The sequence below is a fragment of the Sorex fumeus genome, unplaced genomic scaffold (genome assembly GCF_029834395.1).
Source record: "Sorex fumeus unplaced genomic scaffold, SorFum_2.1 ptg000003l, whole genome shotgun sequence".
Classification (NCBI taxonomy): domain Eukaryota; kingdom Metazoa; phylum Chordata; class Mammalia; order Eulipotyphla; family Soricidae; genus Sorex; species Sorex fumeus.
In genome coordinates this window covers 22,139,609-22,149,200 of record NW_026606060.1, presented here as the reverse complement: position 1 = coordinate 22,149,200, position 9,592 = coordinate 22,139,609, and the positions used below count along the sequence as shown (strand labels likewise).

The 9,592-nt window shown below is 41.1% G+C and overlaps 1 pseudogene; it reads left to right on the top strand.

Annotated features, from left to right (window-relative positions):
* The first annotated feature begins 5,581 nt into the window (after positions 1-5,581).
* LOC130028546 (eukaryotic translation initiation factor 3 subunit E-like) lies at positions 5,582-6,877 on the top strand (annotated as a pseudogene).
* The last annotated feature ends 2,715 nt before the right edge of the window (positions 6,878-9,592 follow it).

Here is a 9,592-nt window from a genome sequence, read left to right as displayed (position 1 = left end):
AGAGACAGAGACAGAGACAGAGATAAGAGTGGGAGAAAAGGAAAGTGCCTGCCATAGAATCACAGAAGCAGGCTGGAGAAGGACAGGTAGTGAAAGGAGGGAAACTGGGAACAGACATCATTGGGCTACAGTAGCACGCGACAGGGACAAATGTAGACGTTACTGGCACGCACTAGAGCAAATCGATGAGTAATGGGATGTCAAGTGATCAAGTGGTTGATCTTTGTATAATGTATATGAACACTTTTTCTGATTTTTAAATACAATTTTTTCTCCCGTTCAGTATATTAGTTTTAGCCTATGTTTCTTTTGCCATACAGAAACTCTTAAATGTAGTTCCAATTGTTTATATTTTTTATTCTGTTCCCTTTGCCAATGACATCAAATCATTAAACATGCCTTTGAGGTCCAAATCTTGCATTGTTCTGCCTACATTTTCCTCAATGTATTTTATATATTCTAGTCTTATCTCAAAGTCTTTGGTTCACTTTGAGTTGAATTTTGTGTAAGGTGCATGATATGAAGGCAGTTTTTTGTTTGTTTTTCTTTTTTTTTTTTTTACATTTGAGTAACCAGTCTTGCCACCACCATTTGTTGAAAACTCTGTCTGTGCTCCATTTTACTTTCTCAGGCCCTCTGTCAAAGATTAGCTGACCAAAAATAACTAGGTAGTTTTAAAGAATCAAAATTAATCATTAGTTCTCGCTAAAAAATAGCAGTAGAGATTCCGATCATCTTTCCTCAGAGGGTAGCGAATTTATTTTTCATAGTGAGCTTCATTACTAGCTAATTTTACATGAACACATTATATCAACATTTTCCTCACATCAATTTCTTATAATTTATTGTATATGAATAGTTTTTTCCCTTACAGTTATATTAAGTGCCGAAAATAAAAGCAATACATTTTTATTAAAGTTAATCAATAGGAGGAAAATTTCTTTTTTTAAATTATCTCTCTTCTTTTTACTTTGTTTTGTTTGGGGGGGTCACACCCTGCTTTGCTCAGGGGTTAGTCCTGGCTCTGCACTCAGGGATCATGCCTGGTGAAACTTAGGGGACCAATAGGGGTTACAGGGATCAAACCTGGATCAGTTATATGCAAGGCAAGCACTATCCCCACTGTACTGTCTCTCTGGCCCCAGAAAATTATATAACTCTTGAAGAGAGATGGAAGAGTGAAGCACTTGTTTGATTATTCAGGTATGTAATCTACCCAAATTTCCATTCATTGCTGCTGGTCTACTGTGTGATACTGGACATAAACTATATCAAAATGCCTCTGAGACAAAATGCCTCAAACTCAATAACTAAAACTTTTGTGCTTCATGAATTTCCACCAACTCTCTGATAATAAAATGTAGATACAAAGCAAGAAGCAGTTAACTTTATGACCACATGTTGGTGCTTGTGGAAGCTTTCTTATTAGGTCACATCTTGCCTGAGAGATGTCATAAGGGATTCAGGTACACAAAGTCATGAAAAAGATGAGCCCAGGCAAGGGATGTGATACGGGTCTTTATTTAGAGCTGAGAGTCTGAATCTTTTCTTTATAGCCTCTAACTCTAATATTGTGATATTATAAAAAAAAAAAAGTAAGCACTGGATTTCATCAATTGCAGAGTTTCTGTGATCCATTTATTTGACTCATATGGGTCAGAACTTTTCTTTTAAAAATTATTTTAATTTATTTTTTAATTTTATTGAATCACCGTGAGATACAGTTACAAAGCTTTCATGTTTGAGATTCAGCCATACAATGATCAAACACCCATCCCTCCACCAGAGTACATTTTCCACCACCAATGTCCTCAGTATTGACCCCCACCCAATCCCGGTCCTCATCCTGCCTCTATGGCAGACAATTTCCCCAATACTATCTCTCTCTACTTTTGGGCATCTTTCAGACATTATCTTTTTCTTGAATTTTTCCACCACCATCCAAGCCTAGCTGCCAGGTGCAGATGTTAGATAACTTATTTTCCATTGCTCATTTTTAATATCATGAGAGCTTCACAGCCACTTTTGTGGCCACACGCTTCTGGAATTCTAGATTGCAAATAGTTGGGTTACAGAGACATGGCTGTAGGGCACTAATCGATTGTGAAATTCAACTGGGCATCTCTGGACCAGGGTTGTTGGTGTGGTAAGATGGTGCCCGGAGGTACATTTTAGGTATGACAGCCATGGGCAGGAATACAGGGGAGATACAGCCTGGCCCCTCTGCCACCATGTAGCCTGGAGATTTAGTCCTGGAACCCGCATACCTGGGCCTTACTTGTGGAAGCTCTTGGTCTCAGGGATTCCATCTAGGGTAGACAGGGAGAGCGCACATGCTCCATCTGGGGTCCCCAGGCGCAGTTGGCTTGATATAAGGCCCGGAGAGACCTCTGACACTGTGGTGTCCTCCAGGACTCACTGCTGTGTCTCTGGACCAGGGCTATTGGTCCGCCAAGATGGCTGTCAGAACTTTTCTTTCAGACACATTTAATGGCCAAGTCATGTTTCATAAAGCTACTAAAGTGAAGAGCTATAATTTATACTTAACCATAAATATACTTAACCTGCACAAGTAAATGAGGATACACAATTTAGGGGCAACTCCTTCTACAGTTATTCATTTAGTCTACAAATAATGACTAAATATCTAGTCTGTACAAGTCACTATTCTTTATTAAAAAAAAATATCCCCAGGGCCAGAGCAATAGTACAGTGGGTAGGGCACTTGCCTCCTTGCACACACTGACCTGGATACAATCCCCAACATTCCATAAGTTCCCTTGAACAGCTCCAGAAGTGATCATGAACACAGAGCCAGAAGTAACCCCTGAGCAACACTGAGTATGGCCCCAAAACAAAAAAAAGTTTTTTTAATAAAAAAATTATCCCTTTCCTCTTAGACTTTTTATTACATTGACATGTTATTCAATTACAATAGTTTAATATACACACTGGTATTGTGCCTTATTATAACCAACAGACTATGGGAGAGAGAACATTGTGCAGATAATGGGACATTAGAAGCAATCCCTGTTTTTAGTTTTACCCTCTTGAAATACATCTACATCCTCACAAGCTCCTACCTAGATTGGCTGAGAGACCTTCACCTCGCAGAGAACTGAAGTATCCAGCTGAAAGATCCAGGCAACAGTCATCTGGGTTAGCTAGTTCCTCTTTATTCTGCCATCTCACCACAAAAAATACATAATGGTTATTTTAGACCACTGATTTTGGGGGTGGTTTTCTATATGCAAAAGATAAAATATAAACTTACAGCATCTTATTTCATCAAAGAGATGATGAGGAATTGCTGAAAGACTTTAAATAAGTTAAAGACCTAAACATATTTTTATTTTAGAAATTTCACTCAATATCAGATATCAGTATACAGGATAAATTGAATAGGTTGATACTGAAAAAAGATAAGAGTAGATGGAAATAATGGTTAGGTAAAACTTTAGAGGATATGAATGTTGACAAGAGAACTTCAAGGATAAGGCAACTTCCCTACATGTGTGAACTGAGAAAGGTTTAACCCTCAGCAGAATCACTCCTAAAATTCAAAACTTTAGCCTAAGTAATTTGTACTTTTACTTTGCACTGAATCATACAAATTATGCTGTTGATCCTGAGGAAGAAATCACAATAACCTTTCCAGGCCCTATATGGGCTTGTATTCTCTTATATACATTCTCCATCCCTCTCGGAAAGTCCAGCAAACTACCGAGAGAATCCTGCCCACACGGTAGAGCCTGAAGAGCTCCCCGTGGTGTTTTCTATATGCCAAAAACAGTAACAATTACGGGTCTCATTCCCCTGACCCTGGAAGAGCCTCCCTCCAATACGGCACCCTTGAGAAGGACGAGTAAGGAGAGGCTGATAAAATCTCAGGGCTGGGACGAATATCGTTACTGGTCCCCGCTCAAGGAAATCAATGAACAACAGGATGACAGTGACATAGTGATACAGTGATGTGACAGGCTAAAAATGGATCTGACACAATATATAGTTGATTATGGAAGATTCGAATTGCACACGGCCTTAGGTTTGCATTATCTAAGTGAATGTTTCTAGCAACAGTCAAGTTTTGATGACTACAACACTCAAATTAGTTGCTGCTTCACACAATAGAAATAACAAGCATAAGAATGCATTTTTTCTCACCAGTGTAACTGAAGCCCTGTTATCTGTTCACCTATTACTTCCCATTTTATTCTTCCCTCCTTTACTTCTTTCCTTCTCTGTTATTCTCTCTAAATACTGGGGTCAAGGGTAATCTAGGCATCTGCCTTTACTAAAATACATTTTCACATCAAGTATTCTATGTACTACAGATAAATTAGATCATACTGTTTGCCTCTCTTCTTCTGGCTTACTTCACTTAACATGATATCTTCCAGTAGCAAATTGCATGATTTCATCGTTCAGTTATACTGGTGATACGGATGAGAGGAATAGTGATATATCCAAAACACAAATTCAACAAAACTGAAAACATGAAACTAAGCTGCAACCACTGAAACTTTGTAGTGTGCCTTTCAAGTTGACAGATGGGGATGGGGATGGGGAGGGGGGCTTGTGGGCTTGTGGACTTGAGGAGGGAATATGGGAACACTATTAGAGGAAAATGACACTGGTGGTAAGAAAAGGTGCTGAAATATTATATGCCTAAAACTCAACCATCAATAACTTTGTAAATAACAGTTCTTTAATTTTTTTTAAAAAAGAATGAAGCATTTCTTTCTGCTCTCCCTCCTACCTGAATGGTTTTGAATGAGTCAAGCTTCTATAACTTCCTCATTCATGAAATAAGGTGATAATCCTGTCCCTACACAGTTCACAGGATTGTGACAATTCAGTGGACATGTGAATGAAGCACTTTAAATTCCTCATAAAGGAATGCATCCAACTAAATAGAAGTACTAAAAATAATTCTTGCAACAGCAATAATCCTCATGCATTGTCCTTAACCCAGGTCCTTCTGAGGTTAGTATGACTGCATGCTGGTCAGATTTCTCAGAATCAAAACATCCAACTGCTTGAAGAGAGATAAATAATAAAGATGGTTAATCTATAAGCATTTGTTGAGGCTGGGTACATGTGAACATGTCATAATAAACTTTATGTTGATTCCCACGCTCTCACATAGTTTAAATTTTCTGAATCTAGCCATTCATTCACAACATTTATTGAATATTCCAGGAACTGTACTAAACAGTGTCTAGATGTTAGGAAAGAGGAACCCTAAGATTCCTTGTCCCAAGTAGTTAATAGGTGTGCAACTGGAGATTGATGACACAAACAACAACAAAGAACATCAGAAGACAAGGTGAGAGTGTTAAAACAGTCATCAAGTGAGAACGAAGAGTGAAATGCACAAATTATTTGAAATGCACAGAGAAATGAACGAGAGCTTTCTTGGGGAGATGACTATGCTGCTAGGAATTCTACTATGTTAAAAACTAAAAACAGCCCTTGGCAAGAGGGCATATGATGACTTGACTACTTGACTACTCACATAGTGCACTTTTTGGACAGGCGCTAGTCTTTATTTCTGTGAAAGAAAGACTGTGCTTGACTTTCTGTGAAAGAGATATGTAGTGAAAAGGAATTACTGCAAGGAAAAGAGGATTTTCTTAGTGATACCAACATTGCAGACTTTGCTATGGATGTATACAAAAACCTTTATTCTGATGATATTTCTCATGCTTTGAGGGGAGAAAGGACCACAATTGTTGCACAACTCAAGCAACTTGAGGCAGAAACGGAACCAATTGTGAAGATGTTTGAAGATCCGGAAATTACAAAATAAATGCAGTCAACCAGGGACATTTGGGTGCTCTTTGACTACCTGGCAGATAAATATGGTTTTAGTCAAGAATACTTGGATACACTCTATAGATATGCAAATTTTCAGTAGAAATGTGGAAATTACTCTGGAGCAGCAGAATATATTTGTTTCTTTAGAGTCTTGGTTCCAGCAACAGAGAGAAATGCTTTGAGTTCACTCTGGGGGAACTGGCTTCTGAAATCTTAAATGCAGAGTTAGGATGCCAGAGTTGGGATGCCAGAGTTGGAATGCCAGAGTTGGGATACCAACTCTTAAGCCAGAGTTGGGAAGACACCACCCGGTTGAAAGAGACCATAGATAATAATTCTGTGAGTTCTCCACTCTGCAGCAGCGAACATGGCTCATTCACTGGTCTCTATTTTCTTCAACCACCCCAAAAGGCAAGATAACATTATTGATCTTTTCCTTTACCAGCCCCAGTATCTTAATGCAATTCAGACAGTGGGTCCACATATTCTCTGCTAACTGACTACAGCAGTGATAACCAACAAGGACGTTGGGAAACAAAGGCAGGTGCTAAAAGATCTGGTCAAAGTTACTCAACAGGAGTCTTATACATACAAGGATACAATTACTGAATTTGTTGAATGCTTATATGTTAACTTTGACTTTGATGGGGCTCAGAAAAAGCTGAGCAAATGTGAATCAGTGCTTGTAAACTTCTTGGTGGCTTGTCTCAAGGATCTTATTGAAAATGCCCGTCTCTTCATATTTGATACTTTTTGTTACATCCATCAGTGTATTAGTATTAACATGTTGGCAGATAAACTGAATATGACTCCAGAAGAAGCTGAGAGGTGGATCATAAATTTGATTAGAAATGCAAGACTGGATACTAAGATTGATTCTAAGTTAGTAATGTGGTTATGGGTATCAATACTTTGCCACCATATCAGCAAGTGATTGAAAAACCTAAAAGCCTCTCATTTAAAAGTCAAATGTCAGCCATGAGTATTGAGAAGAAACAATCAGAATAGTAGGTCAGAGGCTTCAAACTGGGCAACTCAAGACTCTGGCTTTTACTGAAGACCTGTAAAGTAGGGATGAAATTTTCAAAAAAGAAAGATGAACTAATGAAACCATTATGTAAAGGATAACATATTTTTTAAAAACCTGGCATATTGAATATAATTTTGAAAATTCATATAAAATTGGCTGTTTCATTGAAAAAATATAGAAACAATGCAAAGTTCAAGATTAGGAAATAAATACAAACTCTGAAAATAATCTGACACTGATAATGCCATTTACAGAGACATCCTGTTGGCCAAAAAATAGTTATTGCTTTCTAAAATGTCATTCTGAGTTCATTTTATGTATCTTTATAATTTAACAATCAATAGCCATGAAGTGTTTCAATTCACTCAAACATGAATGATTTTGATTTTTTAAACTTCTGAGAGCCTCAGTTTCTTCCAAAAATAAAATATTTAGAAATAGATAATATATAAACTTGGTTGCTTTAAGATAAATTCCAACAGATTTATTTTTCAATGGCTATCTCAATATTCGGGCTGGAGCGATAGCACAGCGGGTAGAGCATTTACCTTGCATGCAGCAAACATGACCTGAATTCGATTCCTCTGCCCCTCTCAGACAGCCCAGCAAGCAACCAAGAGTATGTCGCCTGCATAGCAAAGCCTGACAGGCTCCCCGGGACGTTTTCAACATGCCAAACACAATAACAAGTCTCACAATGTTACTGGGCCCGTTCGAGCAAATCAATGAACAACGGGAGGACAGTGACAGTGATCTCAATATTCACACATGTAAAAACAGTAGAAATTTCAATATGACTCCCTTGGGAGGCTTTTATTTATATCCCAATATAAATACTGTATTCTATAATTAAAATATTTTCATAACTATATTTTGGAACTGACTTGTTGACTTGAGTACTTCAGTGAAAACAACCTAAGGAATATAGGTGAATTTCTTCCTATAAGAAATGCCTATTTCATCTGTACCTGTGAGGCAAGTGCATCAGCAGCCTCATAGCGCCTTCAGACTTCCAGATACCCCCAAAATTGCTGCCGTGCCTTTGGCCAGACCCCAAAAACTTGGGGCAAAGTTTACCAAGAAAGTAAACGGCCAAAAGTTAGGTATGTGGGAAACACACCCACAAACCACCTCCGGCTCAGCTATATAATTGGAGGCAAGGCCTCTTTGGTTCCTGATTGAACTGCTTAATGGACATGATCCCAGAGACTCAGAAACGAATCTCAGAACCCAATGGCTTTAGGTAGAAATGTGTCTGGTCTCTGCAGTAGGTTACTGGTGCTGGGCCAACCCAGGTGGGAATAGGTTTCGTGCCTTGGCCTGTTCCTCCTGGCGGCCCAGTGGCCGCCATCCGTCTGAGGCCACTGGATAGTCACATTTGGGCCCCCAGTGACAAGACACACAGGGCCTCACGGGATGAGGGTGGAGCCGGGCTTGTCCTCCCCACCCCAACGAGACCCCAAATCATCGCCCACGGATGGCCTCTCTGGCTCCTGATCAAGCTGCTTAACGGCCATGATCCCAGAGACTCAGAAACAAATCTCAAAACCCAGTGGCACTTGGCAGAAATGCACCCGGACTCCACAGTACGTTACTGTCGCCGGGCCACCCCAGGGAGGAAAGGGTGTTGTCCCTCCGCCTGCTCCCTCTTGGCGACTTGGTGGCTGTCATCCTCCAGAGGCCATTGGACAGCCAGGCTTGGGCCCGCAGTGACGAAACTTGTTGGGTCTCATGGGATGGGCGGGGAGGTGGAGCCGGGCCTCTCTGGCTCCTGATCAAGTTGCTTAACGGTCATGATCCCAGAGACTCAGGAACAAATCTTGAAACCCAGCGGCTCTTGTCAGAAATGTGTCTGGACCCCGCAGTAGGTTACTGTCACCGGGCCACCCCAGGGGGGAATGGGTGCTGTCCCTCCGTCTGCTCCCTCTTGGCGACTTGGTGGCTGTCATCCCGCAGTGACGAAACTTGTTGGGTCTCACGGGATGGGGGGGAGGTGGAGCCGGGCCTGTCCTCCCCACCCTAATGAGACCCCAAGTCATCACCCACAAACGGCCTCTCTGGCTCCTCATGCTCAACGGCCATGATCCCAGAGACTCAGGAACAAATCTCGAAACCCAGCGGCTTTTGTCAGAAATGTGTCCGGACCCCGCAGTAGGTTACTGTCGCCGGGCCACCCTAGGGGGGAATGGGTGCTGTCCCTCCACCTGGCTTGGGCCCGCAGTGATGAAACGTTGGGTCCAACAGGATGCGGGGGGGGAGGTGGAGCCGGGCCTGTCCTCTCCACCCTAATGAGACCCCAAGTCATCGCCCACGAACGGCCTCTTTGGCTCCTCATCAAGCTGCTCAACAGCCATGATTCCAGAGACTCAAGAGCAGATCTCTAAACCCAGTGGCTTTTGGCAGAAATCCCTCCAGATTTAAGTGTTAAAATTTCGGAATTTCAAAACCACATGGCCCTACTGCAGCCACACGACATCATATGTTACTCATAACCAGCAATAGAACACAAATTGTCTATTGTTGCCTTTTCAGCAGATCTGAGTGTTGGGGTAAAATCTCAAATAATGGTGGGCCTGGTGTCAAAATAGTGAATGTGATCAAAGTAGAGAGAGTAATGTGGAAATCATCTGCCCCACAGGCAGGGGGAGGGTGTGGGATGGGGGTATACTGGGATTTTTGGTGGTGGAGAATGGGCACTGGTGAAGGTACGGGTGTTTCATTGTATGACTGAGACTTAGACCC